Source organism: Rhinatrema bivittatum, chromosome 6, assembly GCF_901001135.1.
Source record: "Rhinatrema bivittatum chromosome 6, aRhiBiv1.1, whole genome shotgun sequence".
Classification (NCBI taxonomy): domain Eukaryota; kingdom Metazoa; phylum Chordata; class Amphibia; order Gymnophiona; family Rhinatrematidae; genus Rhinatrema; species Rhinatrema bivittatum.
Window position 1 is genome coordinate 90,364,115 of NC_042620.1, and position 11,327 is coordinate 90,375,441.

General features: G+C 41.1%; 1 protein-coding gene across 7 annotated transcripts in view; it reads right to left on the reverse strand.

Moving 5' to 3' along the window:
• Window positions 1–11,327, reverse strand: part of RBMS1 (RNA binding motif single stranded interacting protein 1) — a 417,298-nt gene that overhangs the window by 215,696 nt on the left and 190,275 nt on the right. The window lies entirely within an intron of this gene.

An 11,327-nucleotide genomic window follows, 5' to 3' on the forward strand; every position in this document is an offset into this window, starting at 1 on the left:
ATCAAATGCATCAGAAGTTTAAAAAAAAAAAAAAAAAGGCATAAAGTTAGAAATATGCTTGAAAAAAAATGAATAAGCATGCATAAATCACATTTAATGCACACTATCCATGGTTTATGCTTTAAAAACATGATTTGTGCACACAAAACATGGATTTAAGGGCATAAATCATGATTTGTGCGCAATGAGAGCAAAAAAGAAAATTTCTGTGCAAAGAAATTGTACTCCTAAGGGTTAACAGCAATTAAGGTTGTACACGTAAAATACAAATTATCTTTGATGTGTATAAATTCTGAGTATAGGACCCCAACACCACAACCTCCAGGTCCAGCCCCATAGACTAGCAGTAGCCCCACCTCTGAGCAGAAGTTACATTTCCAGAATTAAGAAAACAGGAGTAAATCTTACACACCCCCACATCACACACACACACCATATCTAATAAAAATCTTATATTCCACATCTTCCATAAATGTTCAGTGCAGAGTACAATGCCAGCACACATAATGAAGCAAACAATCAATACTATTAAAACAGAAAACAAAGACATAAAACCTATTTAAATAGCTATAGCTAATGCCATGATTAATGTGGGATTTGCATGGAGGAGCACTATTCCGTGTGCACAGTTCTACTCAGGACTGTGCACACAGCTTTCATGTGCCAGACTCCTTGTTACCTCAAGAGTAAAGTTCTATGTGTATAATTACGTGAAGACCTGTATGCACAGCCTGGCATACCTTAATGCATCGGGGCCTCAGTTACTCTTAGTTCCCAGAGAACCATTTAAAAAAAAAAAAAAAAAGTTACAGGACAGAATGAGTGCAAGAGAAGGAGGGCACACAGATAAGTTTTTGGAGCTATCCCACATTTATATGAAGTTACTAGTCAGGCTACAGCACATGCAAAACTGGTACTTACTGATTTTTAATTACAAATTCTCAACAATTTTTTTTTTTTTTAAAGATAAAAACATGCTGTCTTCCTAGTTTCCAGATCCAGTTTCTGAACATGTTTTGAAGGTCCCTGAAAAAAAAAAATGCACTTCACATCTGACAACAGAGGCCAAGTCTCTTGTGGAATTCAGGCACGCTTTTGGAATTATAAACTCATCACAGGAGAACAATAAATCCCTTCATGCTCCGGAGGGTAAGAGTCCAAAAACAAAGAAGAAAGAAAAAAAAAAAAAAAGAAGGAGACTGACCTGCAATTGCACAGGTGTCGCTTGGCAGGTAAGTTATTTGCCTCCCTTTTCAGAGTCACACTTATTAAAGCTGTGCCTGTTTCTGCACCTGGGCCCTGCAGATAATCAAAGCTTTTGAAAGCTTAACCTCATGCAGGCTCCAGGGCGACATGGTTTGTGATGTGTGTGTGTGTGTGTGTATACACAAGTCAGAAATTATTTATAGAGGCAGAGCAATGGAAAGCTGCCATGTCAGATAAGATGCTCTTTAAAAAAAAAAAAAAAAAAAAAAAAGACAGACAAGCGTCCCTCAATGTAGAAGAAAACTGCTTGGTAATAAAACAAACACATTGGGGCTGATTTTAAAAGCCTTACGCACGCCGGGCCTGTTTTAAAGAGGCCCGGAGACGCTTGTAAAGCCCCAGGACGGGTGCAAGTCCCAGGGCTTGCAAAAAGGGGTGGTCTGAGGGCGGGGCCAGAGGCCTCCAACACAGCGGCCATTTGCTGCTGTCGGAGAATCACCTGCCGGCAGGCTGCCTGCACACACAACCCACGCTTGCCTCCAGGCAGGCGCAAAAGGTTAAATAAAAATTTTTTTTGGGGGGGGGGGAGGGAACGGGGGAAGCCTGCAGGCGTCAGCGTGCACAAGGTGCACCCCCTTGCGCGCGCTGACCCCCGATTTTATAACTTGCGCACACCTGTGTGCGCAAGTTATAAAATCGGGCATACATGTGCGCACGCGCCGGGTAGTGTGCGCACATGTATGCCCGCGCGCAGGTCTTAAAATGTACCCCATTGAGAATAGAAAGTAAATGAGATTTAAAAACAAAACAAAAAAAATGCACACATTATGCTAAAACTTAAAAAAAAATAAATAAAATTCAGTTCTATACAGTGCTAGTGTAAAACGTCTGTAAAGACGGCATAGCATGTCTCTTTCGTTCCAGTTATCCTGTAACCCATCCCTTCCTCTTCCTGTTGAATCAGAGAAGCTGCACGCACTGGAATTTTCACAAGGCAGCTAGAATTACCATTAAAATGCTTGTTCAGTTTATTTCACTGTTAAACAGTTACGGGCAGATCAGCAACAAATATTAAAAGCATTTCCTTTTCTGAACCAAGTGCTTTCCTGCAGTGGTTCAAGGGGATGCAGCACGCTCTCACTTCCTGTGATTCTTAAATTAGTACCACTGCCTTGTGTGGGAATTCCAGAAGTACAAGCGGTAGGTCCCTACTTCAGCAAACAGCAGTGTTCCTGTTCCGGCATGTGCCTAGCAGGTCCTTAAAACATGCAAGCGCCTAGCGTTTTTAATGTATTTTGGATATAATATGTATGCTTATAACCATAAAAATGTACTGAAGTGTACCTGCCGTCAGTAGTAAAGGAACATTTTCCCAAAACCTCCTCAGCCTTAGGACATAGCAAACGTGAATCTACTAAAACAGTACTGAAAGAAATGGTCTCTAAATCAATCAGGATTCCATAGACTAGCAAAACCGAGTCTTCAATTTGAAAAAACAAAACATCAACCACCACCACCCTACATCTACATACAAACACTGATGTCTACCAAGTCTTTGGCAGTGGGCCACTAATTGTAATCATTTCACCCATTCTTCAGAATTTCATGCAGGTCATGAGTTGCACGGTCCTGAGATTTATAACTTATTATACTGCATCTTTACTTGGCTCTGAGTAGCGTACAATACATAAAGTCAATAATAAATATAAAAGAATCTTACATCAAAAATAATGCAACGCTAGGAAAAATAGTAATATTCTTGGACCAGAACCATCAGCTGAAATAAGAGCCCATACAGGAGAGCTCCTTAATCTCCAGTATGTGCAAGGTCTGATTGCTACTGTCCAGAGAGGGCTATTCTCCCTCTGTTGGGTGCTCCTACCAGCCTGAGACCCTGCTGTAATAAGACTGTATAAAGTATGCGCGGAACTTCAGTGCATTTTCTTTTTTAACTCATGCGCTAAAATTAGAAAGTTAACTACAGATGAAGTAAGATTGTTGAATGCTAATGCAATGAAAGTTAAAAAAGAATGCCAACCCGAGAATGTGTTAACAAAGGAATGCTTACCGTGCATAAACATGATTTATGCACATAAATATGATTTATGTGAATAAAGGAGGTACATTTCAAAAGGTTTTACTCACGTAACATTGTTTTGTTTTTTTTACGTGCTTAACTCCTTTGACAATTCACTACAAAGTTTGCATGCACAAAAAATGAGTTAGGGCAGGGTGAACCATAAGAGCACAAGATTTGCCATATTGTGTCAGACAAAAGGTCCATCAAGCCTAGTATCCTGTTTTCAACAGTGGCCAGTCCAGGTGACAAGTACCTGGCAGGATCCCAAAAGGTTAATAGATTTCATGCTACTTATCCCAGGGATAAGCAGTGGATTTCCCAGATTCTACCTTACTAATGGTTTATGGATCTTTCCTCCAGGAACTTGTCTAAACCGTTTTTAAATCCAGCTATACTAACATCTATCACCATATCCTATGGCAATGAATTCCAAAGTTTAATTGTGTATTGAGTAAAAAAAAATAAATTTTCTCCAATGTGTCTTAAATGCATCACCTAGTAACTTCATGGAATGTCCCCTAGTCTTTCATAAAGTAAACAACTGATTCACATTTACCCATTCTACTCCATTTATTATTTTATTGACCTCTATCCTCTCTCTCCTCGGCCATCCCTTCTCCAAAGTGAAGAGTCCTGATCTCTTTAGCTTTTCCTTTTAGGGGAATCATTCCACCCCCTTTATCATTTTGGTAACCATTCTCTGTAGCTTTTCTAATTCCACGATGTCTTTTTTGAGATGCGGTGACCAGAATTGCAAACAATACTCAAGGTGAGGTTGCACCAAAGATTGATACAGAGGCATTATGATTCCCTCTGTTTTATTCTTAATTCCTTCCCTAATAATTCCTAGCATGCTAAGGGTTTTCTTTGCCAACACCGCACACTGAGCAGAGGATTTGAACATATTTGCATGATTATGCCTAAATCCTTTTCCTGGGTGGTGTCTTCCAAAGTGGAACCTTGCATTTTGGTTGCATTTGCTCTTCTCTACATGCTCCACTTTGCACTTGTCCACATTAAATGTCATCCTCCATTTGGATACCTAGTCACCCAGTCTTGCATTCATTCAAAATTGGCTATGTCCTCCCAAGATGGTTTACGTCATATATATTATGAAGAAAGGGTATCCACAATACCAGCCAGTGGCTCAAAGCCCTTTTGTTTCTTTTCAAGTTGCTGAAAGGAGTAACCTCACACATACCACACATGAGCACAGAGAAACAGATAACTCACATCCAGATACCCCACATCCTGACCAAGAGAAAAAGACACCCAAACAAATTAATAGGGTCATTCATCAAAATGTGTTATGGGCATTAACACACGTGATAATCGTGTTACCGCACAGCACAAAAGCAAATGTTTTGAAGGAGCAGCATTAATGCTGGAAAGAACTACAAGTGAGAGCATCCATCAAGCTAGGGTGAGAGAACATAGTAGAAATATCTTTGTGAGACTTTCCTCACTTCAAATGACATCAAATCTTCACGGAGGTGTACTGTGCTGTACATACATACATCCACTCTATATGTAAAACTGGCCCCTCTTCACCAGCACTTCACCTCGAGCTATTAGCTGGTCCTCCTCTAGAGATATAAATAAATAGAATGAGAGAGAACCTCTCCGTGCGCGGTGCAGTAATTCTAAAATTACCATAAACACACCCCTTTTTCTTACCACGGGCGTTATTATAGCATTTTGATGAATCTAGGGGAAGACAGACACAGAGACCCAGGCACTCCATGCCCACACAAGCACGGACCACAGAATGTCAGACAGAGATACACTGACATCCAGGTATACAGGCCACACACCATTAAAAAAAAAAAAAAAAAAAAATTAGGTGGCAGCCAAAATATTTTTTAGAAGCCGAGAAAAACTCCATCCCACCCTGCACATCTTGGGATTTTTTTTTTATGTTTTCACTAATTTTTCATTTTTTCTCTATTTTTATATTTTTCTTAGTTTGTCTTTAAAGGCAAAAAGTAATTTAAAAAAAAAAAAAAGAAAAAAAAGAAAATAAATAGTCTCCCTTCCCCACCTCCTCATTCTCTCTGGCCTCTTTGCCCATTCCCCTCCCTTATCCCACCATTTCTTTTTCCTTGGGCAGGCAACAGCTTTGATCTCTCTCCATAGACAGGGACCCCCCTGGCAGCAGCAGGAACTGCCTTCAGGGCTGAGGCCCGAGGGTGGCAGCTCCTCCTGGCTGGTGGAACACTGCAGTGGCTCCTCCCATGTGCAGTTCTGCCCTCCCAGCTGCCACAGCAGCTCCTCTCCCCAGGCCACTGAAAGAGATGCATGGCATGCTTACAATGCTGTCACTAGTATCTGGCAGCTCCCTCCCTCCATAGCGTAGCCATTTTTTCTTCTCTGACTGAGCAGCCAGTATGCCCCCTTCAGGATCGTTCATGCCCCACCTCCCCTGTTTGCTCAGCCCTGAGTTAGAAGCATAAAAGTTGTGCTCACAATTTCTATGCCCTAGCAAGGGATGTAATTTTCAGAGGAGTTAGGCATGTAAATGTAACATAACAATTTTCAAAACCCATTGACCCACGTTAAGTCCACTTAACACGGGTAAAACCTATTTAATGGCATATATTGTAGCAATTTTAAAAAGCCTACTTACATGGGTAAAGTGCATTGACATTTGTTAAACTCAGCTTTAAAATGTATAAATCCTTTTGAAAATTCACCCCAATGTACACAAACCATGTTTTATGCACAGAAACCTTGATCTGTGCTCCCGAGTTACTCCACCTCTGGCCAGCGTTAAGCCTACACACGTCTCTGCGTGGGGGAGGGGGGGGGAATAACAGCTAATTCTTTTAACAACATGGGATCTGTATTGAGGAGTGCTAAATTGGTGCACACAATTTTATTCATGTTTATGTGCACAATTTTTGAGCACTAAAAACTCTTCAGTACATCGGGAGCAAAGCTGCATGCACAAACATTTGTGCACAACTGTGCATACCTTATCAGACTGGGGCCCGAGGCAGGTAATAGCACCTCGATTTTAATTTTCTCTTCAGCATATGCCAGGATGTTGGAATAAGGGTACCAGGCCTGAAAGCCCATGGAAGCATGTACACACAAGGGTCATTTTCAAAAGGATTTGCACACTTAAAACTGGGTATTTTTTAACACATGTAAATGAACTTCACCCATGTAAGTGGGCTTTTGAAATTGCTACAATATATGCCACTGAATTGCCATAGGTTTTGCACGCCTAAGTGCACTTTAAGCACGTAAATGGGCTTTGGAAAATTGCTTTGATAGTATGTTACATTTGTGCGCGCAACTCTTTGAAAAATACCTCCTAATTTTTTTTTTTTTAAGAACAAATATTTTTCTTGCAAATCACATTTATTTAATAATGGAAAATCGTCATCATGCCACCCCCTTTTTTTTTTACCATCAAATGCTACATTGTCACCTCTACAGAGGGATGTTACTAATTTAAAAAAAAAACAAAAAAAAAAAAACAGACTTCAGATACACAGATAGTAATGGTTTGGATCATGCTATCAATTTTAAAAAAGTAAAAACTTAAAAGATTTAAATGGTATTTTTTCCTTTGTGGAAGCTGGATTTGACAGCTTATTTAACAGTGGTTGGTCTGAAGGAAAATGAGAGCTCCATGTAGTGTCTATGTCTGGTCAGCAGGAGGCATCGCTTCCTGTCAGAGCTGAGGGTCCGGAAACCAAAAGAGTTCAGCTTTAAGTCACCATCCTCTCTGTTCCAGGATTCTCCGGAGGCAGCACAGTGACAGCAAGAGAACATCTTGCGGATTGCATCAACCTGCAATAAATTCTGAAGGCAGTAGAAAAATATTTTCCCAGGCTAGAAGCAGTACACTTTCTAAAAAAAAACAAAACTGCAACTTCTGACTCAGTTCCACATAACAGCTGCAGCTGGTGTTCCAGTGCTGGTTATGGATCTAAAGGTTTGTGTCTCAGACTGCTTAGGGTGGTCCTCGCTTCTGGCACGATAGCCAAGACTGGTGTTTCTCATGGGCAGAAACACTCCACTGAGCGAGGCAAGGCAGCTTCTCCAAGAAAGAAACTTCAGCCACCTTCTAAATAATTCAATGCCACGAGAAAGGGAAGCTTACAGGAAATGTCGGAGGACCTTCTGTACAAAAGGCCGGTTTCAGATTTTTTTTTTGTTTGTAGGGTCACTGCGATTTAAGTTTGCCAGACAAGCTTAACTGCACTAATCAGATTTGACGAACCTTTTTTTTTTATGTGAAAAGAACCAAAATGGATAAATAGTACCGAATAAAAGGTCCTGTTTATTTCTTTCTCTAAATCGGATTCTGTAAAAATCCAACGATCAAAGCTGTCTTCTGGGAAACTTGAAGATCTGCCAAAAATTATGCACAGGAGTGAAATATCCAAAATGGCCTTAACATCTTTTTTTTTTTTTTCCCCCAGCACAGAAACAAAATATACATGGACCAAATCTCTTTAGATATATTTAGCCATTTGTGTGGCACAGGAACCTTGCAAAACATAGGCACAAAGGAAGAGAACAGAAATCAACAGTGAGTGGCGTTAAAAGCTTTCCGTTTGAAAATCTGCGTTGCCCTTCTATTCAGCAGAAAAGCTGCTCGGATGGAATGGAGTTTGCTGTTCACTATATTTAAAGTCTAACGGTTCCCGGCGCATGCACATGGATGTGCTGATTTTATAACATGTGTGTGTTGCCGCACGCATGTTATAAAGTCTGATGCCCGTGCGCACACTCGTGCCCAATTTTGTATCGGCTTCAGTGTGCGGGGGGGGGGGGGGGATTTTCGTAAACACTGCACGGAGACACGAGTAGGCCTATCCCAGTTCTCTAACCCTAACCTTCCTCCCTTTTCCCCCTCCTCCGTGACCTCTAAACCCTACCCTAATTTTTTTTTTTTTGGTCCCTGAATTTACCAGCTCCATGGAGCAAGAATAAGTTCCGCACGCCGGCCGGCTGCTGGCGTGCGCTGTCCTGGCCGGCCCTTGCCCAGACTCCACCTCCAGCCCACCCCTTTTTTTTTTTTTTGCAGCCCGGCACTTCCGCGTGTACCAGGACAGAGATACATGCGTAGCCGGACCATTTTGAAAATGTGCTTGGCGAAAGCACGGCCCAGCCACACGCGTATATCCCAGTATTTTCGCGCGCTGGGCTTTTTAAAATCGGGCCCTAACCGAATCAAGGATGACATGCATAGTAAACCAATGAAAGAGGAATATATTTCTAGCTGGGGATCACTTGTGGAAATGAGAACACATAGAAAACATTAATGAATACAGGAGAAAAATAAGTCACATGGAAATGTCACACAGTCATAACTTGTTTTGTAGCTGCAGAAGAGTACATGATGTACAGTTAGAATTCCCTAACTTGGGAATTCTTGGGTAAATTTTGCGAGGATGAACAAGCATGCTACACTTCCGAGACAAATACATCTGAACATCTTCTGTGGGTTTAATCTTAAACCCCTGGCAAAACCTGGCCTGACACACAGAGAAGTTGCTGTGAATAGAGCAACATGAAAGGATTAATCAACAGCTTTGTGTGTCAGTTTCCCAACAGTGCCAAACACTGAATCACTGTTGAATTCCTCACGTGCAGTAACGCCCAGTTAATCCACCTGAAAGCAGCAAGCTATGTAAATCTACTTAGACTGGCAAGATAAACACTTCACCCATCAAAATGAAATAATATGGAGCAAGAACCACCAATACTTGCGAAATGGAAATAAGAAACAAATTAAAAAAAAAAAAAAAAAAATCACATCCGCCGTTCTTTGTCAAGAGACAGCTGGATGTAGCAGCTCACCATGAAAAGGGCTGTTCTCCCAAAAGAGAGCTAACACACGCCATTCGTCTTTCTCAAACAGCCAAGATGAACCTATGGCTAAATATAATCTTTGGTCCTAAACACCATCATTGTCATTCATGTCTATAACTCATATAAACACAGACAGATTTTGTTTTTTTTTAATTGCAATAGGTACATTGTGTTGGAGCTGGCGGCAGGGTTTTTCCTTCTGGTCTTCAGAATCTGCTTACGAGCTTAAGACAGGGGCCAGCGGATCTACGCATTTCTGCCTTTTCACTATTCTGACATGCAAGTAACGTTACAATATATTAAACTAAAAGTTTTCTTTAAACCCTGAATGCTGGGTTACCTTTGACAACATTTGCACTGGAAATGTAACTGGAATTCAAAGCCTAACTGGATGACCTGAAATCATGACGATGTGTGCTAACTACAGTCCTTACGGAGCCAACTCAGGAAGAAATAGGCAGAGGACCCTCACATTAGAGTCATTTCTCACCCAACATTACCTCTTAGGATACTGAAGTCTTCAACTGCATTTCACTTGCCAAGTACACCCCCCCAAAAAAAAAAAAAAAAAAAGTATTTTACTGGGTGTAATTTTCTGTGAGCATCATTTTAAATCCTCTTTAGTGCAAGAAACTTCAGGGCAGAATAGGCCTGTACACCCCAATTCTCTAGGACGAGCTCAGCAGGCACTGTCGATCCTTGGATGCAGACCCCCACGAAAGCCTGGAGGGCTTCTTTCTACTTTACTTGAGTGACAAGCAAGACAGAAAATCTCCTTTGGCATGGAGAAGAGGTGTATTTTGTTTGTTTGTTAATAACTACCTGTCATCAAGAAAATCTGTGGAACTTTACATTCAGCCTTACAGAAGTGCACTTTTCACACGTAGACACCATTCTAAGCAGCAGGTACCCCTGCTCTAGCCACATTACAAGAAAGGATGAGCTAGATTTAATTCAATCCAATTTTAGTATTTATTTACCACCTTTTCAAACAATTGTTCAAGGCAGGGAACAAGAACAAGACTGCAATCGTACAGTAAACCAAACAAGATAAAATGATATCATGAAAGTGATCAAGATTTAAGGGAAAGCACTTAAAAACTTCTCTATCTGGTAGCAGCGTGTCCACAAAGGAATTAACACTGGCGTTAAACTCTCAAGTCTTAACTTACTGTACTGAAAATCCAGTGCCATTCCACTCCCTTCCCTTTTGAAATATAAAATGTAGCAATTTTCCTGAGTACAACGGCAATAATGAGAGAACACGTAGTTAGCAATTCTGTAATAAGTTTGAAGGATTAACACACTGCAACTGTTGCTTGATATAACTGAAGGGCCTGGTTGCAGAAGCCCTGCTTTGAGCCAAAATGAATCACACACAGTTGCCCAACTGGTAACTACCCAGGCTCCTAAGCAGGAAGTGTTTCAGTGCTTGCCGGCTGAATGCTAACAAAAGAAACCTTTCAGCCAAATACCACTGGCACCCAGGGTCTAATGTCAGTATAATGCCCACACATCCCTTTCTTTCTCAGTCTATTGGGGGGGGGGGGGGGGGGGGAACTAGTTTTTCTGATTCCCTAAGCCTTTTTTTTCTTCTTCTTCTTCATTCTTTGACTCTATGAAAAGAAAGAGCATCTTATCAGCGTGCTCCAGACCAGCAGGCCAAGTCACATCCGCACACGTGCCACAGCCTTTCCAGTAACAGGCCTCGCCCTCCCGGCTTTCCCCCCCCTTCTCATTCTTACATCCTGTGGGGCACTGACAACAGGCCAATAAAGGACTGAAGCCCAAAAGGTGAAGCACACAAATGATTAACTATGCTCTCAGGTGGAGTAAAACAAGAATGCCTTTAAAACACATCAGCCTGCATGTGCTGAGAAAGTGGAATAGAAAAAAAAAACCAAACCAAAAAAAACCACCCCAGTCAGCCCAAAAACCAGTGCCGCGGCACATTCAGTCTTAGCCCAGCCTGTGAGACTCCAACAAACCAAGAAAATGTGAAGCCAAGGTGACATTAGTCTTAGATGATTTTTCCTGAATTTAAAAAGGACATTACAAACTGATGCTGAAAAATACAAGTGATCCTTTGTTTCAATAAAGCCATTATTTTTATAATGTAATCATGTAAAACAAATTTGAATATTTTCCAAAGGTTTAATGGAACACACAAACAATCTTTTGAAAACAAAGCCCATATGTTGATATCAAG